Here is a 26,792-nt window from a genome sequence, read left to right on the forward strand (position 1 = left end):
AAGTACTTCCTAATGGCAAGCCCCCACCATTCCTCCCCATTTCGTATGTTTTAATATAGGCCTTAATTTGGGGGAGGGGCTTAATTTCATTTCATGCCTATAAAACATGCTGGGACTTCCTATTGGGGGAGGCCGTATTGTTGGAGAAACAGGGTAGCAATAATAATAATAATTGCCAGATATTTGGAATGAATACCTCTTGGCCTCTAGATTTGACCTAATCACATAGGAAGGGATCTCACAAATATGTGAACATCTCCCACAGTTTGCCATGTTCCCAGGGGTGGGTTCAGGGTTCGCATGGGTTTGGGTGAACCCTTAGCTGTGGCGATCGGTTGGCTCTGCCCACCCATCCATGCCTTAGTCTGTCCTTTATTTCTGCAGTTTTGACACTCAGATGAGGCACGGCACAGAGGATTACTGCACCTCAGCTGTTTTACTCACCAGTGTTGCAGTGGAAAGTAAGTTGTAAACCTGTAAAATGGTGGTTTTGTAATGTGCTGCATGCACGCTCGCCGAACCCATTGTGAAACTTGTATAAGCCCACCACTTCATGTTCCAAAATAGTAACCCTTATTTATTATTAATAAATTAGCATAAAAGCAGTCAATAGGAATAATAACACTGCAGAGATAAGTAATAATATACCTTAAGCAGAGAAAAATGAAAAGCTTAGCATAAAAAGGCCTTCATTGCTTCCCAAGTAACATCAGAATAGTATCAAGCAACCAATCTTGGAAACAGCATTCCAGAATCAAATCACCAGTATAGAGAAGGTCCTTTCTATCTTAGCTACTCATTTAATCTCAGATCGCAAAAGACCAAGGAAGAGCCTCAATTGAAGCTGCTTGCAAATGAGCTTCTAATTGTAGTTTGAGGTCCCAATTTATAGTCCTCTGAAAGCATGGCTTGCGGGAAGAATCAGATTACTCTAAACTACATTTAGTTGTAGTTAAAAACACTGTGATACAAACATCTAATCTGGATTATCAACTTGTTTAAAAAGAGGAGAATTAAAACAAAAATTCTAAGAGTTTATGTGTTTTGTTCCGAATTGCAGCCTAGATGTATAAGGAGTTTATAACTATCATTCTGAAGATGGCTAGACTTCACCATTATCAATTCATTTGTTCAACAGCATTTCTTCAGAGCATATCGAGTTTATTTATATAAACTTCCAAAATGTATCGCTATTTATAGCCTGCAAATTATTTATTTTCTGTGGCAAGAACACTGGGTTCTTTACAGGACATCCCTTCTTCCTTTGCCCTTTTTATTTTTGTTCCAGGATTATTATCTGTGGGAATTAAACAGAAAAGAATGTTAATAATGATGCTGAAAATGCGTAGCATGTTGGTCTGCTTTCATTGCTCAGAGAAAAAAACTTTTAAGTAGTCCTTATATTATTTCTTTTTCTTTTTTCCACCCATCCAATTGGTCAGAATCATAGTCACAAAGTTGTGTCCCCTGAACCAGGATACACTAAACTATTATTTCATTCTGTATAATTTTAAAAGAAAATGTGAAGTTTTTTTAAAAAATATTCATTATTTTATCATAAAAAATAAGATACAGAACAATAAAACACACAAATAAAATGAAACAAAACAAAAGCATACATTGAACCCTAACAGCAACAAAAAAGAATAAAATAGTGTTGAATAAAAGAGGAAAAAGTGATCAATTAAATTTAACATGTAGGATCCTTACAAGTGCAGCTACCACAACAGGAAACGTTCTAGAGTTCTTTTTGGTTATGATTTATTTAAATAAATTAAACATTGGTCATTTCATGGTACTCATCTAGCTGACACATATTTTTAGAGGACCCATTTAGGTCCTTTTATTTCATATTAGCCTGCTTATCACAGAATGGAGATGCTCCATTTACCCTTTTCTGAGGATAAGTCCCCACAAAGATTGACCCTGTCATAGAACCCCACTTCTGAACTAGTTCTGAGGTCCCAAGTTGTTATGACCTGAAAATAACGGTGGAACATGAGAAACTGGAAGATTTCCTATACAATCCATGGATCATGGGGGAGGAGATATGAGGTGATGCAACAGTTGCCAATCTGTTTGATTTAGTTGCAGATAAGAAGCAGATTTTCTCCTGTTAATTGCATTGGCTTGGTGCCTATCCCGAGTGCAATTTTGGGTTCAAGGGGCATCAGAATCTGGCTTCCACAGTTCTTTTTTTTTTTTTCCAAATGGTTTGATCAACAGACAACAAGTTGAACCAGAGACGACATGGATCCCTGAAATTGAATAGCCCACCAGATTGCACTGAAAATGGGGTTGAAAGGACGCAGATTTGTATTCTTACAATCTGCACAACAGAGAATTCCCTTTGCAGTGTCCACCAATTTGGAGAAGCCATGGCATCTCATTCCTTCTCCTCATGAAATCTTCTCTTTAAAATTTCACTTCATCTCAGAACATAACCTGAAACACATAAGGCTTCAACATAGACCCATATTTTTCTCATCCCATTGGATATTTAGAGCTAAAGGTAAGGTTATAATTTGGCCCAAGAATCCATTCATTTTTCATATTGCAACTGTTCAACACTTACCCATCTGGATGACCATTAGATAACACAAAGAAGGACAAAAATCTAAAACTTTGGTAAGTAGGTTAATAGATAAAGCACTAGATACGCCAATAATTGGAAATTTTATGTGGCTATATCTATGGCATGATTGACTATGTCCAGAACCTGAACATAACCAAAACCTGTTTCTTGCTAAGACAATCAATGCAGCAGCTATATCTGAGCTGCACAAATCCATTTATGAGAAATGAAGTTTTGTTGCTATCTGATGATCCTAAGGCCAATAGGTCAATAATCCTTTTGAAAACAAAGTAAAATTGACTGGAGCGTACCATTTTGTCACACATTACGTAGAGCAGTTAGTGGCAGCTTTTCCAATAGCTGATGACATTCAGAGAAATCTTCCAATCACAATCCTGACAAAAGTTGCATGGAGGAGCTGTACCGTGAGCAATGCAGCATTGCCCTGGACTGGAACCTTGATAATGGAATCCTAGGGAGGCAGAGCAATTTTTTTTTTCATCATTATATTTGGTCCCAGCTCTAGAGCTGGAAGAAAGCAAGACAAAACAGGTCTCTGGATGAGTCTACATACCACTGAGTCAGTGGTAGGATTCAAAAAATTTTACTACTGGTTCTGTGGGCATGGCTTGGTGGGTGTGGTGTGTCTTGGAGGGCATGGCTTGGTGGGTATGGCAGGGGAAGGATACTGCAAAGTCCCATTCCTTCCCCACCTCACTGACCTGCTTTCCAACTCTGTTCTCCTGTGCAGGGCAACAAAAGAAGACCCAGCCGATCAGCTGGGACTCAGGAGGCAGAGAATAGATGGGATTGGGGGGCAGTCAGAGGTGGTATTTACCAGTTCTCCTAATTACTCAAAATTTCCACTACCAGTTCTCCAGAGCCTGTCAGAACCTGCTGAATACCACCTCTGAACTGAGTGTATGTATGTCTGTGCCTGCCTGGGGGATATTGTCCAAAAAGTCAAGATGGCGACTAAGGCAGTATGATTGAAACTCCACCTGTTTTTTTTTTATACATGTCCCCTAGCTTTGTTTAATTTATACTTTGGGTATTTTCTCAGTATTTTGGAGAGCAAAGATTACTTAAAGTAAAATAGTACATCTGTTTAGCTCCTTCTTGCAAATTCTGAAAAACTATACTACTAGATTTAAAGTGGGCATAATAGAGGGCTTCGGGGACTACAAATAGGGACTAGGATAACTGTATGACATGTGATATTACTCAGTCCATTATTTGCAACATGAGTATAATAAGACCAGCTAATATTATAAGGCTGCTGGAAGGCCCAATTCAGATATGCATGATTGACATTTCTTTATACAACACTGGATGACATGGTGGTTTCCAGCGATGTGGGAAAATAAGAAATCTGTTGGAACCGATCAAAGGTCTATCTAGATTGCCATTCTGCTTCCCCAGAAGCAATCATATCTGCAGCCTTAGGACTCCAACAAGCAGAATGGGTCAGTAGCAGTGCAGATATTCAGAAGCCGGATGGGATACAATATGTAATCATCACAATAGTAACCATTGATGGTCTTATCCTTCATTAATTTGTCTAATCCCCCTTTAAAGTCCTCCAGGTTCAATCTATGATTCATGCTAAGCACCACTTGATGTTGCAACCCAGAGCTGAGCATGGCTTTATGAACCTGTTCGTGGGAAATTTACAAGTGTGCTTTCTCTCTACGGCAACATAAATATAAACACAAGCATATTTTTCACCAGGTTCTATTATATGTTTCTAGATTACTCTGAAGACATTTCACAGGGCACAATCCCGTATTTATGAGACACTTCAACCGTTCCCCTTGCAGAATTTGAGATCCAGCATGGCTGTAAGTAATGGCAATAAGCTTCTTTACACCACAGGTTGTCTTTTCAAATGTCTTCAGTCTCTCACTTTCAGTTTTCAGGGGAAATATTCAGCTCTGTAATAATAGTACCAAGATAACCTGTAGTTGACCTGTCTTTAGACTATAATAATTGTCCATGCAAGATGATTTTGTGAGATAACATAATGATGTAGGTGCTGTGCTAAGCTGTAATGGAGGTGCTCTGTGTTAAGACATCCAACATAAAGCCGATTGTGTCTAGAGGGTTTTTCTTTTCTTCATACACATTGTTAAATTTCAGCATACAGAACATGTTAAAATCCTTCCCTAGCATTGTGTGCAGATCATGCATTTCCATTAGAATGGCACTGTTTTTGATTAGGGGAAATACAGCCATCTTCCCAGGGAAGCAGAGCCTTTCAGGTGTAAAAGAGGATTTGTTCTAAAGAAAGTGATTATAATGGGATTTAATGTAATTGAAAGTCAAGGTACAGTAGCTATGCACTGTATCAGTAGCCATATTAAAGTTTTCCTTGCATGTGGATTAGATCTCCTTGTGTAAACAGGAAACAGAGAGCCCCAGCATAAATCACTAATGAGTTGTACAGATTTAGTGTGTCAAGCTATAAAATCATGCAGAGAAACTTCAATATGTATTCTTTGGTAGATTAAAAAAATGGAATTATTAGGGCTCTACCTTGCATCCCTGAAAGGACAAAAAGAGATTAGAGTGAAATGTTGTGTACATGATGTCATGAGTAATTAGCTAAAAACATTAGCTTGTGGAGAATCAAGATAAAATTAATCTTCCAAGCTTTAAATTCCCCCAAATATTAACATTCCTGATTGTTCTTTGTTGAAAATTGTCAGTAGTTGAGAGGATCAATTTTCAAATGATTTTCTTGAAGAGCAGAAAAAGAGATAATTTTGCCATGAGTTCTTTGTTCAAATTACAATTGTTTGCTGATAGTGCCTATTTAATCTTCGGTATGGAGAAGAAGGTCTCCATACAGTTAAACCTGCTAACGGGATAATTATTTTCTAACTCACCCCTCATAGGAATATCCTTTTACATAGTAAATCTACAGGGCTTGGAATTTAAAACAGTGCTACATTTCTCTAACAACACAAGACCTTCTTAAGAACAGGACAAGAAGGTCAAGAAGGAAATATGTTGGGCACACAACAGTGCCTGGCAGGCAAGAATGGGAAACAGAGACAGAAGTTTATGGTAAAAAGAGTAACTAACATTATGAGCAAAAGGACTAAGAAATGAATCCAGTGTCCTGACTGGAGGAGGTATCTTCAATGTTCTGGGACTTTATAGAGCAAAGCAGTCAATTCAATCGATTTCAAGCTGCATGAAATCTTCAAGCATCCCAGATTTTGTATTTCAGTCTACTTCATTAATTGTAGTTCCCATTAGCCTCGATTTACATTGTACACATAATTGGGGGAGGGGATATTATAGCAAGTAGAAGTTTACATGAAGAAAGAAAAGGCAACAACTATCGCATCATTAACTGAGACCATTCACAAAACAGTTGTTGCTGGTAACCCAATCATCTTGCCATTGGCTACAAATAATTAGGAGGAAAAAAACTTTATTCTGATTTAAACTGCAGAAGATAAAATTGAACTAAATCTCCTTATTTACCACAATATACTAATTGTAGAAGTAACTTTTTCCTCTCCAGGATGGTTTCCTATTTTTCAAGACAGTCATAGGGGGTAAAAAGTAAATTCAGCTTTTTTAAAAAAATGACATGTCACAAACAGCCTTCACAATATTACATTGATATTAAAAAAAGTAATACAATATCTGAAGGTTCTTTTTCATTTCTAAACAATATGGGCCAGCAGCTTTACCATAGATACTATTTTTGAAGCAAATCTCAGTTAAAACTCTTGCAGAAAGAAAATAGAACAACTAAGGAGAAGATCTTATTACTGTAAACAAAAATTATTATTATTATTATTATTATTATTATTATTATTATTATTATTATTATCATTATTATCATTATTATTATTATTATTATTGTTATTATTATTATTGTTATTATTATCATTATCATTATCATTATCATTATCATTATCATTATCATTATTAAACTGCCTATATTAATTAAAGAGAAATTAAACTATCAGTCATAAAAAGCGGGGTCCAGTCATTTATTTCCAAAGGGATCAATGGTTTTTCAAATCATGATCCTGTAAGGATTACTTTTCACTCCTCCTTGTAGTGTTTTATATGCCCTTAACCAGTGGTGGGATTCAGCTGGTTTCCACTGGTTCAAGCAAACCAGTTGTTAAATTGCTCCCCCCCACCCAACTCAAAGTGGATCCTGGATGCTGTGCTGTGCTGCAATGGAGAAACAGACAACAGAGCGGCTGGCGTGAGGGAAGGAGAAGGCCGCTTTACCTTTCTTCTCCCTGCTCCTCCTCCTTCCTTGTGCTGACTGACGGCCATTGCCCGTTTCTCCATTGCAGTGCAGTGCAGTGCCCAGGATCCACTTTGATGGTATGGGGGGGTGTAATTTAACAATCCATTCACCCAGGGTCAGGTTGGCCATTGCAGGAGGCTCATTCCGCATGTGCGGCAGAGCTGGAGGATGGGGATGACAGCCAACCTGACTGGGCGAACTAGTTGCTAAATTATTTGAATCCCATCACTGCCCTTAACCTCTGTTTGAAGAGTTTCCTAGTCTTCCAGAAGAAACAGAGTGAATGAGAGACTGCAGGAGGAGGAGGAGGAGGAGGAGGAGGAGGAGGAGGAGGAGGAGGAGGAGGAGGAGGAGGAGGAGGAGGAGGGAGGAGGAGGAGGAGGAGGAGGAGGAAAGGAAGGAAGTTGATGTGCCCTAGGGATATTCCTTGAATAGAAAATAAATTTTCTTTAAAAGTCAGAAGAAAACTACATTCTTAAAGTCTGTCAATATTCATTCATTTATTAAACTTATATACCCATCTCACTATCAAGCAACTCTGGGTGGCTTACAATGTCATAGATAGCAACATAAAACAATTGGAAGGTTAACAACATTAAAACATTGGGCATTAAAAGTTAAAACATTAATTTGTTCAGTAGAACAAAATCCCATACAGTTTTCCTGTTCCGTGTTTAGAGGAAACAAAACCGGAATCAGGAGGTTTCATGGAACTTCTTCCCTTTCTATCTGCTTGTCATATAAATACAAAGCTCTCAAAATCTTCCAAATCTCATTCCATTCTCCATGCATCACTATCAGGCCAGACTCCAGAATTATTTGCCAAGGCCATTCCCATCTTCCAAACTGCCAGTGCTCCAGCTACTGTTCCTAGCCACCATTCTTCATCCCAGAATTCACTTTTCTCACCAGTTTCTTTCAGGATACTATTTTTAATGTAGCCCCCTCTATTCTACCCATTATTTCTTTGATAGCTACCCTGTCCACAATGGAGTCTACTATACTCACGATGCAATCATTCCAGAAGAAATTGCCACCAATTGTCCTTCTTCCTTGCACCATCTAACATTCCAGAATAACTCCAGATTATTTTTTCAATCTCATTTTGTCTGATCATCCACCAATTAGTGTCTAATCCAATCCTCCATTGTAGCATCCAGTGAAGACCAACTCCTTAATTGTCTTCTCTCCTTCTATTACAAAAGGCACTTTGTTCCTCATTTTTCCATTTAGAAGTTCATCTATCATGCAACATTTTCCCTGCAAAATCCTTCTGAAAAAGAGACTTAGAACCCCAATAGGGTTCACAGAACATCTTTACTAGAAATCATTTACAAAAAAAAAACCATATATAGCACACACAAAAACATTGAAGCTTAGCAAACCAACCTTAGAGGTGCTTTTTTTCATTTTTTAACTTAAAATTGTGAAATATCCATAAACCATATTGCACAATACAGAGTGCAAGGATACTGATAACCAACGTCAAAAGCTCCAAAAGCAAACTCTCAGCATAGAACTGGGAGGAGAGAACTTGGGAGATAACAGTAATTAAACCATGTTAATGATGGTTTGCTGAATTTAGGTATGTCCTGTTTATTGTGGAGCTTTCAGAGTATCTCTGAAGATGAAGACTCTCACTGTGTTCCTAAAAGCCTTACCATTAACAGGAAATGACAGCATGCACAGCTATTGCACACATGGAGCAAGATAGCAATTGTATGAAAGCTTAAGTGAAAGTGTACATGCCTGCAAAAACACTTCTCATAGTAGTCCTAACATTTCCTTAAAGCATCCATGGTACTGGGAGGATAATAAAATGGGAACGGGGCTCTGTGTTTGCTTCAGAGTCAAGGAAGCAACCAGATACTTATTGTGAGATGTCACCACTCCAGTAAAAGTGCACACCATCTCCTCCATCACCCATATTAGATCCAATGGCCCCTTCAGAAGCTATTTTGAATTATTTGAGATAGAGCAGTCCCAGTTTGATCTGTTTCTGGAACACAAGCCCCTAAACAGATAGTTTGATTGGACACGAGCCACAGAATCAGCACTGTCATGTCAGAATGCTTTGGGAGGGAACATTTTGTGCATTACTAATATACCCACATTAACTTGCCCACCCATGTAGCAATAGCAATAGCACTTAGACTTATATACTACTTCACAATGTTTTATAGCCCTCTCTAACTGGTTTACAGAGTCAGCATATTGCCCTCAATAATCTGGGTCCTCATTTTACCCACTTCGGAAGGCTGAGTCAACCTTGAGCCTGATGAGATTTGAACTGCCAAATTTCAGGCCGCTGGCAGTCAGTACTGCACTCTAATCACTGTGCCACTGTGGCTGTCTTTTCCATTTCAGTTGTGCCACAAAGCATAAAAAAACCCTATGTTTAATGTTGTAATTCATAATTAAGAGTAAAGGCAATATATAGCATTGATTTCATATTGGCAACTATAACACAGATAGTCCTTCCCTTGCGATCATTAATATCCCATATAGTTGCAAGAATCTGGCTGCCCAAACCCAGCCTCTCAGTCCTGAACATGAATATGTGGAATTTTAGAAGGGAATCCAGAAGATTTTTCTCTATAATTTCTCTGATTTTTAGCCTCCTCCATCAAAAAAAGTGGGATTCTGTTGGCCCTGGTCTCAGCTCACCAAATAGAAGGACTCTTAAGCTTTCTATATGGAATTCATGATTACAACACGCAAGCATGTTTCATTGTGTACTAGTTGGCTGGTTTGCACATTTGTACAAATTGCTAATAGGGGTTTTCTCCCCTCTTTTCTAAGAAAAAGCCTGTAGAAAGCCACAAGGAGGATTGGAAGGAGAGACAAAGAGAGAAAGCATGCAGTGTGGCTTCCCTTCCCCCACATTACCACTCTGATACAACAGAGTGCTGTCCTCATTTGGACAGCAAAGATAGAAGATTTAAATTGTTTTCTAGGAAGGTCATCCTTTCATTGTCAAATGCCTGTTTGCTTTGCCAGTCCCCTCCAGCAACCCACAAGCATAACAAGCCCTGAGAAAACAGAGGTTGTCCTTCACTTATGAATGTGTTTATTAGGCAACAGAGTCCTTTCCAGCAACATTTCCACAAATGCTTTTAAAGGATTGTTCCTCATTGGACTTGTTCAGCAGCAGTCAGACACGGCCTAGCTCACAGACAAGTCACATACTGTTCACTTTCAGAATGTGACTTGCTCCAAACAATGCCATCTAGTACTTTGAACATTAAAATATTATTTGTTGCTTCACCCGTGTTTGTGTTGATTTTGCCATTATCTTGTTATGATTATTTAGTAGCTTAAAGCTAAACCTAAACTTAAACACAGAAGAAAATAAAAGAATTAGGGGGTTTGGAGAAGAAACACTAAGCCAATATTTTTCAAACTTAGCAACTTTAAGATGTGTGGATTTCAACTCCCAGATTTCGCCAGCCAGCAACATGCCAGGTAGGGAATTCTGGGAGTTGAAGTTCACACATCTTAAAGCTGCCAGGTTTGAAAAATACTGCTCTAAATAGAATGCAATGCCATTAAATGAGAGCTATGCTGGGTGGAGAATTCTGGGGCTTGAAGTCCAAGTCTTAAAGTTGCCAAGTTTGGGGACCCCTGGCTTAAGGTATTGGATGTAGCAGGGGAGATCTAGGTACTAGTCTTCCCTCAATCCCGGTCAAATCTTCTCTCTCGTCATTATGCATACTTCAGCTGCAGAGTAAAAGATGAGATATAAATTGAGTGAATCAATAAATCCCCTAGATTTAACCCTCATCTTTCTGCAGTAGCAATAGCACTTTTTACAGCCCTCTCTGAGCAGTTTACAATGTCAGCATATAGCTTCCAACAATCTGTGTCTTCATTTTACCGACCTTGGAAGGATGGAAGGCTGAGCCAGTCAACCTTCAGCCAGTCTGGATTGAACTCCTAGCTGTGGAGTATGGCCTGCAATACTGCATTCTAACCATTGCGCCACCACTCCTAAGCTTTCAAGTGAAGGCATTAGGATTTCTAGGTGCCCTGGATTTCTTATTCACGTTTCTTATTTACATTTTTGTCTTCTTTCCATTCTGGGCAGCCTTTCCTTTTCCTTTCCACCCCCCTCAAAATCACATGTACAATCATATATTGTGTTTAGTTCCTGAGTCTTCTAAAACCCACTTCCAAGATCTGAAGATTGAAAAGTTACAGCACATGTAGTTGTTCTGCAAAAGCAGCTAGTAGACAAGTCCAGGAGCTCAAAAAGGCATCCTTTTGAGCAGCATGATGGTGGATTCATGACTATCTAGCCCTATTGTCCAATTAAAAACATGAGCATTCATATTATGTCACTTGTGGGTTATCAATTCTGGCTTACCAATACAGGAATTCTGACAACCATTCTAGATCCATAAAGTTAAGCCTTCTAAGAACTTGAAATCCAAAAGGGCAAATCTCTGAGAAAGCCACATGCTTTTGCAGTGCATGTGAGGTCTATTTGCTCATCTACAATTAAATCAAGGCTGATCTTGGTCTTATTACAAACAGACTTGATATTTACCAGCAGCAGTTTAAGGCTTTGGAAATTTATATGATTTCTTTCTCCTTATGGCCAGCACACTTTCTTTTGCTTTTCCTTTCCATAACTGTTTAAAGCCACTTGATAAATTAGAATACATTGCTCTGTCCATTGATGGGATTCTTAGTATTCCCAGATTTCTGTGTTTGTGAGCAAATGAAGACAATTATTAACATTTGCTCACCAGTAATCAAATAATATGTATGACTAGCTTATCAAATGGTTATAGGCACTGTGGGAAATTATCACTTGTTAAAATGTTGTGTAAGAAATCTCCGAATGCTAATACATGTAGCATTCTCCCTAATAATCTTAATAGGAGTTTTATGTCTGTCATTATAGAAAGTGTTGTACTGTAAAAGAAGGATACTTTTTTTCTCAAAGCCAGCATTTATAATTTTTTTAAAAAAATCCCTTACACAGTTCAAGGAAACTTTAAAAAGGGTCAAACACAGGGCATAAACTAATTAACAGCAGTTTGTATTTGTACTGAAGATTAAACCAGCTGCTAACAAAATTGACTAGAGAGCACAGTGAAATATGATTTTGTCATAGCAATTTCATTTCATGAAAATGCAATGATTCCCCTTAATCCTTTCATATGACATCTCTAGTGAACTTTTGAACCATTTTCTATCATATAACATCCTGTAAGGCAAAGCTACATGGTTTTTAACATCTGATCATCTAAGAACTTCCTACCATTTCTTGTGCTTTTAGAATATTTTGCTAACTTAGTTCAGGGTCATATTAGCCAGCAGAGGAGAACAGAACAGCTCAGGAATGTTAGTAGTTCCTTTCCCCAACAATCTGAGAGGATGATTTCTTTCTCTCTTTGAGCTTGATTTTGAGATGTTTGAATCAATGATTCTTGACATACTAAAACAACATGTATGTATACCTGCTGTTTGTGTCCCAATCAATGTACACTTCAAGACCTCATGGCAGCATGACAGAACACAATGTTGCTAGTTTGTAGAAAATATCTGTTCAATTTGTACATATTCTAATCTAATATTTTATATTTTATGTAATATAGTATGCCTTATTTTAATTATGATGCTTCTGACATAAATAAACAAGCAAACAATCAGAGGCGGAACGGCAAGAGAAATCCATGCAGAGAGACAAGCTAAGAAAGCAATTGTCCAAGTTTCTCCTACAGCAGAGTGATGTATCCAAAGAGCTAGACAAGATATCAAATACATGGAGAATCTGACTTCTGCATAGAAGACAGGATGGGGGAAAGGAAACATGAGTGGGTAGGGAGAAGAATAGGTTTCCAAGACATCTTACGCAACAAAGTCTTTATATAGCAGGACCATTAACCATGACAGCTTCTGGTATAATACAGTATGTACATTTATGTCAACTGTAAGTTTTGTTTGGGGATGTCCCATATTTTGTCTGCATTCTGAGTTCCCATATGGGAAATAATTGTAAGCAATTTATGATGCTTTATGATCCAGTTTGGGGTAGCGGTTAAGGCACCAGGCTCAAAACCAAAAGATCATGAGTTCTAATCCTGCCTTAGCACAAAGCCAGCTGGGAGACTTTGGGCAAGTCCTTCTCTCTCAGCCCTAGGAAGCAGGCAAGGACAATCCTTGCCAAGAAAATTGCAAGGACCAGACCAATGCAATTACCAGGAGTCAAAACTGACTCAAAGGCACACACAAAAATTACACACTTAAATTTTGCTAAAATTTTCATTACTTGAGTCATGACAGAAGTGAAATTGAGAGTTTGATTATAATACTATGGTTATTTTTATTTTATTTTTATGATTTTAAATAATTGGATAACAAAAGAAATATATTTTTTATATTTTTTTATCAAAGAGAGTGAATCAACTCTAACTTTACTCTCAAATTCTTGGCTATATTTACTGCTTTTCCAGTTTGAGCAAACAAAATAATGTTTCGCCTGTAGCAGTTTTTAAAAATCTTTCCCAGTGTTTGAAAAAAAAAAAGTCAGCATTTCCAAAACATGGTCACTAGGTAAATCTTCTTACAAAATATACTGTGTGGAGGATGCAGTTGCTTTTTATAGTTCTGATTCTCCAAGTGTGGGAGGTGTTTCCTGTTTTATCCCAAAAAAAATTTTTTTTAAAAAAGTAAAGTTAAACCAGCCATTGACATTGCTAAACTTGGGATGTGTTTGAATGAGGGAATCAGTATGTAAAATATACTATTTTAGTCAACATTATCTGGTGCAGAAATATCAGAAACTGACAACTTTGAATCTGATTCAAATCCTACAGATGTATAAAATGCACTGCTTGGACTGAGGCAAATTAATCTGGTTTTCTTATTTACAGATTCTTGGGTAATAAATAATCTCATGTATCAATCAACTATTTATCAGGAAGAAGATGTAATCTAAGGCAGGCAGCCTGCATTTCCAGATATACAGGTAGTCCTCCAATCACTCAGAGTTACAAAAGGACTGAAAAAAGTGACTTATGACTCTTTTTCACTCTTATGACAGTTGTAGCATCCCTATGGTCATGTGATCAAAAATTCAGGTGCTTGGCAACTAACTCGTATTTCTGACAGTTCTAGTGTCCAGGGTGATAGGATCACTTTTTGTGACCTTCTGACAAACAAAGACAATGGGGAAGCCAGACTCACTAAACAACCGCATGATTTGGTTAACAACTGTGGCAAGAAATATTGTAAAATGAGGCAAAATTCACTTAACAAATGTCTCAGCAACAGAAATGTTGAGCTCAATTGTGGTTGTAAGTCAAGATCACCTGTATATTATAGGACAGGGATGTCAAACTCAAGACCTGTGGGCCAAATCTGGCCCACGGGGCTGCCCTGGAAACGACAAAGGACTGGCCCATAGTGCCTCTGCCAGCAAAAACGGAGCTCCCTGTTTTCAGCCACGATGGCCCCTGTGGTTATTTCTTCTGGGGAGAAGGAAGAAGAAAGGAAAATGAAGAGGAAAGGAAAAAGAGGGAGGGAGGGAGGGAGGGAGGAAGGAAGGAAGCAAGCAAGCAAGCAAGGGTGGGATTCAAATTTTTAACAACTGGTTCTGTGGGTGTGGCTTAGGTGGTGGGTGTGGCTTGGTGGTCATGTGACTGGGTGGACATGACTTAGTGGTCATGTTATTGGCTGGGTGTGGCCAACTCGATATCACTCACATCAAGGCATGCATCTCCTCGCCTGGCCTCTCACGACTGTGGGGATGCTGCAACAGTCGTAAGTGTGAAAAATGGTCATAAGTCACTTTTTTCAGTGCCATTGTAACTTTGAATGGTCACTACACACAAGCAAAGTACCAGCAAAGGAGGGGGAAAAAACTCCAGAGAAGTTCCTGAGACAGGAAGTCTAGTCCTGCCAAGAATGTAATAAGGGTTAACGGAGAGGCAGTTTCTGTAAGCAACACCAGAATGTTTCCTTCCTGCCTTCCTTACAGGATTAGGCCAGTAATTTCTTCTAACAACTGGTTCTCCGAACTGCTTAGAATGTTAACAACCAGTTCTAATGAATAGGTGCGAACTGGTAGAATCCCACCCCTGGAAGGAAGGAAGGAAGGAGATTATAATGAGAGTGAGGGAGGATCTGAGGGAAGTCCTGCCTCAGCACTTGGCCACCACAGGTACCCCCAACGTGAATGACATCCCACCCTGGCCACGCCCACCCTAGCCATGTCTATCCTGGCGCCCCAAGTCAAACAAAACTCTGATGCAGCCCTCAATGAAATCAAGTTTGACTGGATAAAGAAAAAGTGATATCTGATGATCTGGTAACATTTTGGAAAAATAAGGGTGATGTGTAAATAAATGTAAATAAACTATATGTATGCATATATAGAGTTTAAAACGACAAAGGAGTTATTATGACAATGTATAACATGCTATCAGAAGAAAAGTACAAGTATATCTACTGCTTAGACAACGCTGTAAAATGTGAGTATATGTTTTTAATTTCATAAACTTTGAATAAATAACTTTTTTTTTTAAGAAATCAAGTTTGACTCCTTGTTATAGGACACACTATTGGTACTGCCTCTTATTGGTCATAAGAGACAAGAGTAGGTAATTCATGCAGGGTGTGTGTTGGCAGTTGGTAGCAAACAATTAAATGGCAAAATAATTGAAACCCACTACCTGGATTTATTTTGGATATCTTTTCCTAAACTCTGGGAATGAGGTTTTATTTAAAGGGGGGGAATCAACATGAAATAGACACCAGGGCAATTTCTACCAGTAAGCATAAATGGAAAACAAACTTTGCAACAACAAGACTCGAAAGTGAGGAGAAATGTGGAGTTTAAGTAAATCTTATTCTAGACATGTTGCAGGTAGCAACTGAACTGCAGGAGAGAGAAAAAGTTTAAAGTGTTTGCAGAAAGAATTTTCTCCTCAGAGTCCAGAGGTTGTTGATAAGATGTGACTGTGAAGTTCAGGCAGCACAGACAGGTTAAACTTCAACAATTCAAGAGAGTAATATTTGACCTGTAGGACATATAGTCAGAATAGAAAGAACACATTACTTATGCTTAACTTATGCAAAAGAGAATCTGAGAAACTATGAGGAAAAGCAAGGGACATTGTGAAAACTGATGTAGAACAAAATATTCCCAGAATTTAAAGAAGAAAAGATCTTTTAAGAACAAGCTTTCAGAACAAGCTGTCATGATAGCCATGGAAAGGCAGGGAGTGAATAGAAAGAATGTACAATAACTGAATGCAGACTTTAAACATTTAAGCAAGAAAGGCTACCAAAAGGTATCTAAATTGAGAATGTTAACAAAGGGAGGACAGTGATAAGACAAAGAAAAATAAGATGTTTTAAGAACATCAAAGAAATCCCAGGAAACTTTACTACACTTTGACTAGGACTATTCAAGAATGATCATGGAAAAGACTAAATAGAGGGAAATGAGGATAAAAAATAGGAAGACTATAGGGAACTCCTTTATAAACAGGATTATAGAATGACAGAAAAAAAATAGAGGGACATTATATTCAAAAGCCAGCTATGCTAGAAAGTAAGATCTCCCAGCAAAAATCATCAGGCCCAGAAGTTAAATCCATTGAATGGTTTAAAGCTGCACAAGAGATATTTAGCCCTTAAAAGGGCTAGTAGCCCTTAAAAGTTTGTAAACCCTTTTGAACTTTCAATATTTCTGCCTAAATATGGTCTAAAACATGACTTGTCCTCTGCACAAATCCTAAAACTAGATAAATAGAGCCCAGTTAAATAAATGAGTCAAAAACATTAGACTTGTTCCTTTATTAATTGAGAAAAAATGGTCCAAAAATAAAACATTAATCAAAAACATTAATGATGGAGGGAACCGTGTCAAATATAGATAAGATTATGCAGGATAATTATACTTCTGATAACAAAGAATAGTTACAGCAATTGTCTTTTCAGTGCTGATATATACAACTCTGTAAGTTGGACATTGAAAGAGCAAGAAAGACCGTTGTATTATGGATTTGGAGATGGTTAATAATAATAAAAAAATACCATGGACCATAAAAATGAATCAGTTGAGGCTGGGAAAAATAAAAGTACTATGACAACTTGAAACAAAACAAAATCTTCTTAGAATTTTACAGGGTTAATTCAAATGCTATATATTACTAGAATCATACAGCTTACCATGAAGATCAGCTAGATGAAGGAGTAGCAATTCTACTGCTAGATATTAAAAATAGATTTTTTTCAGAAGCTCTATTTCCTTCTCCCTCCCCCCCATTTCGTGTCAAGAAAACAAACGTTTGTTTTTCTTTATGTTTTCTTTGGCTTTGCATATTCCCACTGTGGTCAATGTTGATTAATATCCCTTCTGCAAATTTCCAAGTATTCAACAGGGAATGTTTATTCCTTTATGTATACATTACATGTATTCATTGTAATGCATGTTTGATATATACATTCCAATTGATAAGCAGAGACAACCAAGTAATTTTGTAGTTTCCCTTTGGTATTTTCTTCTGTGTTCTACATATTATGGCAATAAACCCACAAAAATAGAGGATTTTCAACCATCAGAAGCCATTTGCCTCCTCTGGGCCACTTTGTATTTTATCCTGTGCATTTTATCCTTTACAGTGAAGGTCACTGGAGTTATTGATTACATATAATATTGAATGCTTGAAGCAGTGTAGATAGTAATCTTTTAAAATGTGTGAATTAAGATAATACAGACTAAAATCAGATGCCAATGTTCTATTGGACTATTTGGGACAAAACACAAACAGGGCTCTAGCTTGTGTCATCTCAGTTCAAGCCTTATTCTTTCCATACATTTCCTAAAGCTGCTTCTTTACACCTCTGACAGTGTGAGGTAGTAGGGCTAGCACTTTAAACTTTCTAATGTGAAGTATATTTATCACCAATACACTATAGTGATTGTCACAACTAATGTCCCTGGATTTTGAAAGGACCAAGGGCAAACTCAACATTCAGCACCAGTTATGGTCCCAAAAATATGTAGAAGGTTGAAAGGCTTTGAAATGAAGAGAAGGTTTTGGGTACTTTTGGCATACAAACTTCCCAGCCACCATACAATTGTATTTTATTTGATTACAAACTTTAGGACAAGTTGAATTCAAATTGCCAACCCCTGCTTCACATAACCTTTCTGCCAAGTATATCCATTCAAACACCTGAATTCAGTGAAGTAGAATTTAAATCATTGACCTTTCATTCTCCCCTAATTCCTTCCCCTCCAAACTCAGCTTTTAATAAGCAAAAAAATATGGCACTCCATACCATTCTCTCAGTATGGCCCAAAAAAACCCAAGAACTTCAAATGTCTGAGCAGAAAAAATCAAAATATGAAAATTAAAATATTTTATTTCATAGTTCCCCACTGTAGTTGTGGAAATTTTAGGAGACAAGAAGCATCAGCATAGGAATATTCTTCTCCCTTGGAGGGTAGGAAAGTTTAAGCCATAACTATACACAATGAAATAGTCCCTTTTCTGATTGTCTTCTTTGTTTTTAAAGTATCATATAGATCTGCCAAACAAATTACCAACAGACAAGACAGTATTTATTGAAAGAATTAAGCAGTCCATTAAGAGAAAGGGATTTTGGAGATTTACTTTATCATTCTTAGTGGGACAACCAATCAATGCTTTTACTGTTCATTGTGTTGGTCAGTTTCTTGTCTATGTTGCAATGTAATTGTCTCAAACTTTAATTCAATAAATGAAGGAGATTTTCAATAGCATCTATCAATGGAAAGCCTGAAGCCTTTTAGGATCCATCTAAGGTTGGAAATAAAAATGTTCCACCATATTCTTACTGATCCCAGGGAAAAAATGAATTCAGCAAATTCAAGGATTGATATTGTTTCCAAGTATCCAAACGCTTCATGAAAATATAACTGGAAATGAGAATGTGTGCCAGAAAGATTGCCAGGTACTTTTCCATATTTCCTCTCATTTATTGTCCCAAGTACCAAGCTTCAAAGTGAGTTTGGGGCATGAGGAGAGTAATAAGCAGATAGTTACCAGCGTCATTGAATTAAATGATGGTGATTGTTGGATTAAAATTTTGGGGAGCAAAGGAAAAAGAGATGTATTTTATCTTTCCTTTCCCACCTGTTTGCAATTTTGACTTCTCCTGGAAATAGAGGGTAGTTGTTTAACACAAGGCAAACTAATCAATGCTGTGTGTAAGGTCATTTTATGACTAGTGATTAATCACCCAACCATCATTGGGCCAAAATAACAATTCTAATGACATGCTTTCTGTCATTTCAACAATGGCTGGTGATATTCTGAAGACACTTTTAGCCACTAATCAGGAAATGGCCAACATTCAAATTATCCTTGATCAAGAAATTAAAAGCTTTATCTCAAAGTGGATCGTGGCTACATTTGCAGGAACTGAAATAATTAAACATCAGCAGAAAACTGATTTCTGAATATGTATAAATTTTTGCCATGCTCATTATGGAGCAGCATATGTGGATAAGATCTATGCTACTGATGGGATAATAATGTCAGTCGTAATACTGAAATTCCTACGGAGTTAAATATAAATTTAGCCTGAATGCAACAGGATATTGGTTCATTTATTTCTGTTTGTTATTTCTGAGGAAAGGTTCTCTTCCCTACTTCATAAACTTGACAACAAGATTATTTTTAATTAGGACATACAAACCACTTGTGATACAATGTCCTGAGCAAGTTTTATCATCCAGCTTGCCTCAAAGCTGTAAGTATTACAAAAGAAGTATAGTGGTACTTATTTGACTTATCTATAGTATCGTTTGTATTTATTTTTGGATTTTGGGTGGTTTTTTCAGAATTGCTCAGGAAGATTTTCTGCCTCATCAATCAAATTATCTTTGACAACACCTATGATTGCCAGTCTCCTCACTCCAGGTATGGAAGGTCTTAAATTTCTATTATACATTTGTGAATACCTGTGAGGGCCACCAGAATCTTCTTCATAAATTCATCTAATGCAGGGGTGTCAAACTTGTGTCATCAAGATGTAAACCGGGCGGGGGTGGGGCCAGCATGTGATGCATGCAGCCTGCGGCCCACAAATTTGACACCCTGATCTTAAAGGATATGATTGTCCAAATAACAAGCATAATAAAACATATTTATCAATGACCCATCTATTCACTGTGAGAACACACACAAGCAAACACCTATCTGTCTGTCTGTCTATCTATCTAATAATACCTTGAAGTATTATAGCTAGTCTCTGCATAGACTTTCTGCTTGCTGTATCTAATTACTGAAAGCACACTTATCTATCAATCAAGAAACTATCCATAAGGCAAGAAAGCAATGAACTGCTACTTCTTTCAGTTATGGACTTTCTGAATCTCCACTGGGGAAATAACCAGCAACAGCACTCAGAAAGAAATTGCTCTTTATTCACTTCCCTATTTAAATTTTCTGCTACCAAGCTTTAGCCAATATATACAAACAGAACTAGGGAAATAAAAAAAGAAAAAGAAAGCAAATATGATATTCCTTCATTACTTGTTGATAAATGGAACCATTTTCTCTAGTTCCCTATATAATTTCAAAAAGCAAACAAACATTAACGCTAATGTTACACAACTCAATTTCTTTTCATCACCTTTTGCTATGTATCATAAGTTAGGGAATACAGTGTAGTATCCACTGCCCTTTTAATTCAATTAGTGCCATACAGTGTATATAATGTTTCTACCATTTGTGTAAGTTCATTTATGAATTTAGCTTTTTCTGGAGTCGCGCAGCCCACAAGGTCTATGAAATGGTGTGAGTTCACACAACTCCATTTCATAGACTACACAGAAAGCCACCACAACCACAATGCAATACTAACCAAGTTAAGTATGTTATGCAAATGCAGCTGTTGTCCTTTATTTGGCATGTTTAAGTATGCTGTGTCAAGACAGCCAAAGGAGAAAAGGAAGAGTTTGAAAAGAAGAATGTTTTTAATCATTTATTTTTATAGTGGGGAGATGTCACAAACCGCAAGCATATTGGAAAGGAAATGAAGCCTATTTCAGGTTCTTTCTTTCTAAGTTAAAAAAAATGCATTCACAACTGTGCAGCTGTGCAAGAGGATCAATTTTAAAATTAAAAAGCTGCAGTTTTTCATTAAAAATTGGTGTCAGAAAATGGCTGAACAATCACTGCCCACAAAAAGAGACCACAAATCTGCTATTGAATATTTTCTGCCTTCCTTTAGGTACATAAAGATCAGTGGTGGGATTCAAAAAAATTTACTACCAGTTCTGTGGACATGGTTTGGTGAGCGTGGCAGGGGAAAGATACTGTAAAATCTCCAGTCAGAGGTGGGATTTGCCGGTTCTCTGAACTACTCAAAATTTCCGCTACCAGTTGTCCAGAACTGGTCACAATCTGCTGAATACCACCAATGATGAAGATGTGGCAAATTGGTTCAAATATTTCCACAGAAAAGAGTTGTGATTCCTTCTGACAAGAACACATAATGTAGAGAAATTACTAACAACAACAAATCATTTGTTTTTTTTAAAAATGGGGGAGAAGTGTGTATTCAGGGAGAAACCATGTGTAAGAGACAAAACTGAAAGTACCGTATCTTGTGCCCCATTTGCATGAGTCAAATGATGGAGCATCTTATAATATATCCTGATCAGGAATTGTTTTTTCCTTCATAGAGTGGTAGGAGACAAATCTATAACTAATGTGATGATTATATTATTACAAGTTGTTTTGGTGAATGGCAGTCAAAAAGTATAAAGAGGTTAGCATTATCCTGGATAGGTCCGAAGCAGTGGTGTTATTCTACCGGTTTGTCCCGGTTCTGCAGAGCCGGTAGCAGCGATGAGCAGCAGAGGCTGAACCAGTTCTCTACACCACTCTGCTGTTGGGCCCACCCATCCACCCGGGCTCCCATATTCACCTTTATCCTCTGAATTTGAAGCGCAGCGGCTTTGCATGGCACAGAAGAGTGCTGCGCGGCAGCTGCCGAAGAAACCGGGATCGTGCAGACTTGCAGGTGGTGAGTTAGAACACCTCTGCACCTCACAAACACCTCTGCACCTGCACAAAATGTGTGTTTGGCACACACATGCACACAAAGTGTGTGCACATGCGCAAAGCATGCTCACCAAGCCATGCCCACTGAACTGGTGGTAAAAATATTTGAATCCTACCACTGCTCCGAAGTATCAGAGATCAGTGAATATGATAGTGTCAGTGAACTCAACTACAGATAGTCCTGAACTTACAAGAGTTCATTTAATGACTGTTCAAAGTTACAATGGCATTGGGGAAAAAAGACTTATGACCATTTTTCACATTTATGACCATTGCGGTGTCTCCATGGTCATGAGATCAAAATTCAACTGGCTCATATTTATGATGGTTGCAATGTCTTGTGATCCACCTTTTGCGACCTTCTGACAAGCAGAGTCAATGGGAAAACCAGATTCACTTAACAGCGGTGTTACTAGCTTAACAACTGCAGTGATTCACTTACCAACTATGGCAAAAAAAGGTCGTTAAAATGTCAGGACATTTTTATTTATTAATTTTAGAAATTGTGCTTAAAAATACTGCAATTCTTTCTAATGTCCTGAGATTGCAAAATATTTCCCTGTAAGTAAATTTTTATAGCTAGTGATCTGATATTCATAATTATATATGAATTTACTCACTAAAATCATTACAAAAGTTAATGATTATATTGTATTTGTGAGATATTTGTATTTATGAGATATTTAACCCTGCCAGGTTAAATATTATATCTCTCTTCTGGCCTCTAGACAGGGGAGGACAAATTAATAAGCAGTCAGGCAACTGCCTTGAGGAACGAGTTTTGGGTGGCCATTAAAGAGGGGCATGTTGTTTATTATTACTTAATTAATTAATTTTTACAGTTGCATTTTTGCTGCAGGAAAGATACTGGAAACTGTTACACTCTCAATGTCAAAACTAGTTTTCTAGCCTTGGGTGACTTCAATGGGCAAACAAGTGCTAATTTTCCTTTTGCCTCAGGCAGCCCACATCCCTGGTCCCAGATTTATATGCCTGAGACACAACTCTCTTGGCAATGGAAATGCAAGAGCTTTCTTTGTGGGCATGTAACACCCCTTGACTTGTCTTCCATAAAGAATGTATACTACACAGGTGTAAACTCAAGAAAGTCAAGACTTCATCGTCTCCATTCCAGAGTGAAATACATTCTTGTTTGTGATTTAAGAAGCTAAAGGCTATAATTCTTCTTGACTTCTTAAAGTAAGATACAGATTTTCTTGGCAGGATTCTATTACTTCTCTGTCCTTCTCCTCCTGCTAAGGGACAAAGAAAGCTGATAGTAAAAATTGTTGGCACCTAAAACTTGCAAACCATCCTTAATCTCCATCCCTAGCCCTAGCTCTGGGGCTACAGCAATAGTAATGATGATGTACTTGTAAGCCAGCAGTAGATGTACCTATGTGTTGGAAAGAGAAGAAAGTCAGTTTTATATGTATAAGTAAAGGTTCCCCTTGCACATACATGCTAGTCATTTCCAGATCTAAGGGGCGGTGCTCATCTCCATTACAAAGCCGAAGAGCCAGCACTGTCCAAAGACATCTCCATGGTCATGTGGCTGGCATGACTAAACACCGAAGGCACACGGAATGCTGTTACCTTCCCACCAAAGTGATCCCTATTTTTCCACTTGCATTTTTACATGTTTTTGAACTGCTAAGTTGGCAGAAGCTGGGACAAGTAATGGAAATTCACTCCATTATGCGGTGCTAGAAATTCGAACCGCTGAACTGTCGAACTTTATAAATTTAAGGTGAATGTTGAATGTATTTATTTGATTCTAACATTTTGCTTTATTTGTTTTACTGAAATAATTAAAGAATATTGCTGTGCATTACTATGTATTTTTTCCCTAATCTACAATTTTGTACACTACTTTGTGTTTTTATTTCCCTAATACAAGCCATTTTAACATATTTAGTCTCAAATATTTAAACATGCAATTTTTTTATAGTAAACACACAAATATATGCTGATTCATTCAAACTTAAGAGAAGAAGAAGTAATACAGATTTTCATAGGCTATTACTACAGTGTTTGGATAGAGTCTACTGCAAGGATGTCAAACTCACCTCGTCATAGCGGCATCACATGACGTATCGGGATTTTTTTTCCTCTTTGCTAAACCGTGTGTGGGTGTGGCCAGCATGTGACGCATCTGGCCCGCTGGCCAGGAGTTTGACAGCCCTGGTCTACTATATAGTGGCTATTTCCATTTAAAGCAGGGGTGTCAAACTGGCAGCCCGCAGGCCAGATGTTGTTCTGACCCAGGCTTCATCCAAATTAAGGAAGCACAAACTGAATGTAAAATCAAACTTATTTTAATGCAACGCTGGGAGTTTCTTGCATTCCCAGCCAAAACTCATTAGACACAATTCTCTGAGATAAGCTCACGCCTTTCAGGGTTGTAGAAGGCTGCCAAAAAACAGAAGTCCAATTACTTAGAATATAAACTGACAGAAATTCCAGCAAAGACAAACCAGTTTGCAGGGCTTCAATGGGGAATCAGAATCTAATGAACTTCTTTGCTTCCTGCAAAGAGCATGTCACTGAGGGCTGACTTTTATTCCTGATGGGAGCTTTACTCCCGAGTCTCCCCTCCTGCTTCAGCTGCTCTCGCCTTCTAGCAGCTCTGTGCACACACAAACACTGGGAACAGGCTCCTCAGATCCTCTGCTTCACTGCTGCCAGACTCCAAAGGCGGCACCCCACTCTCATATGGTCCTGGCCCCATCCCTGCATTGGATGCAGGACCCTCATCCAAGTCCTTACCAGACTCCCTGAGTGGTGCTCCCTTTCGTCCTCACTGTCCAATACCTCTGCATCTGCACCGGCTGCCGGTGAACCACAACAGATGTGTCACGCGCAGACCACGCCCACCCCAGCTTTGCAAAGGGAAAAGACTTCATGAAATGTCACATGATGGCAACGTGACACCAAGAGTTTGACACCTGTGATTTAAAGGAAAGCATAAGGTAGGAGGTTTTTTGACAAATTTTGATAAACTACAGTAAGTTAAGATATTATGAAGAAAACCAGATGAAGTGTACTAAATAACTTTCTTGTACAATTTTTATTGTTGTACACCTGGTCTGAAGAGTGTTGGCATTCCTACTTCTGCCATGCAATTCATCCAAGAAACAAACCCTGATAAATGTCTCACTTTGTTTTTTTACACTACAATTCTAGGAATGTTTACTCAGAAGTAAATCCCCCTCTTGTCAATGGGCTTTTCTTCCTAGACCATGTGATTCTGATTGCAGCCTTCATTATATGCATGTCCTTACAAAAGATAATTGCTACTATCTCTTCCATTTTTTTTTGTTTAAAATACTAAGCTTCCAAGAATAGCATAGGGAAAATTACATGAAGACATAAAAAGGGAACTGGGGGGAAAAAAAGAACTGATTCAGTCAGTTTTAAATGCTAGATTTTGCACAGAAAAAAAGAGGAGGAGGAAGAGAAGTCGAGTGAATCTCTTTAAACTCTAATGACTCTGCCTTATGAGTACAGCTTTCCCCAGTATGTATAATGCATGAGTGGCAAAATAGGTCAAATACTGAGGGGGGGGGAAACCATCCACATCTTTGAAATTATTAAGAACACAATCATTGCACTGCAGGGCCATTTGCAGAAGAGTTCCAAAACAGAACCTTATGAAAAACATGAAGGATAATGAGACAGAGAACTGGTGCTGAAGCTTGTTGCAGTGAAAGAGAAGGCAACATAGCCATTATAATCAGAAATGTTTTAATATATATAATAATATACCTATTGGGTTCCTGCTTTTGGTTAATAAAACACCAATGATGTTAATATTCATTTTTCCTAAGTCATTGTTTGTCGTGCTCCCTTTAACCAAATTGCCTAAAGTGTGAGAGGTTTATTATTTGCATTTTAGGATAGCGAATGTCAATATTCTTCTTCCACAGTAGTAATACCGACTTGTGACAGTAAAATTGATGTTTTAACAAAAGCATATGTGCACCATCAATGGAGATGCTGAATTTATACATTGCACTAAGCTAACTTTTTTATTAATCATGGTTTGTAGAACAGGAATAAGCCACTCTGAACCAATTAAAGTGTAACATTAAACCACAGTGGAAATGTGTATTCATCACACTTTAGAAAAACTTAGAATTTTTTTATGAGCCAAACCATTCATTTATATCAAACCACAGGACAAAAGCAAAATTATGATGGATAGATTATGTCCTTTTCTTCTTCATCAGTTCAGATTTTGGCTTTCCCCTAGTCCAAAGGGCTCAGGGTCCAATGAAATCCAACTTTTGTTTTATTTGGGCACTAGTCCAGAAGAACAACATTTTCAGTTGTGTAAAGATGACCATCAGAACAGTCCACCTTGCATAAAAGATTTATATCTATCTGCCTGTGAGTAATATAACCAAGCTAGTGATTCAAAATCTCTCATTGCCTTTTTATAATCTGATCAACATAATTTCTGATAATTTCTCCATTTTATTTAGTCAGATTGTGCTACCAAAAAAAACATTGCAATTAAGAATCCATACTGTTTATTTAATTAAACAGAGCAGAAAAAATGGGCTTCTCATACGAGCACAGATATAAACTTTAAAAATAGTTTCACCGGGTTTCTTTATAATCCTCCATGTCTAATCTACCTCTGTAATCAATTTGTTCCTAAATCACAAAAACATCACGTGTGAAATTTGCCTCAAGTTAAATTAAAATGTGAAATAACTTCTTCCCAGAATGTATTAATTAGTCTAAGATCCACTGAGGTTTTTGATACAGACTACCACAACAATGTCCTGTAGTTTACAGGGGGAAAACAGATCTCCTGATTGTTCCATTCATGCATTTAAAATTT

General features: G+C 37.7%; 1 long non-coding RNA gene across 1 annotated transcript in view; it reads left to right on the plus strand.

The window, feature by feature from the left end:
* The window catches only part of LOC148132903 (uncharacterized), a 187,786-nt gene that overhangs the window by 157,014 nt on the left and 3,980 nt on the right, over nucleotides 1-26,792 (plus strand). Inside the window, exon 2 of the long non-coding RNA XR_015750463.1 lies at nucleotides 19,711-19,789. This is a non-coding gene — a long non-coding RNA (uncharacterized LOC148132903). The remainder of the gene's footprint in view (nucleotides 1-19,710; nucleotides 19,790-26,792) is intronic.

This window comes from Notechis scutatus, chromosome 1 (assembly GCF_049901735.1).
Source record: "Notechis scutatus isolate UNSWTSFEM ecotype Mainland chromosome 1, rNotScu1.2, whole genome shotgun sequence".
Lineage (NCBI taxonomy): Eukaryota > Metazoa > Chordata > Lepidosauria > Squamata > Elapidae > Notechis > Notechis scutatus.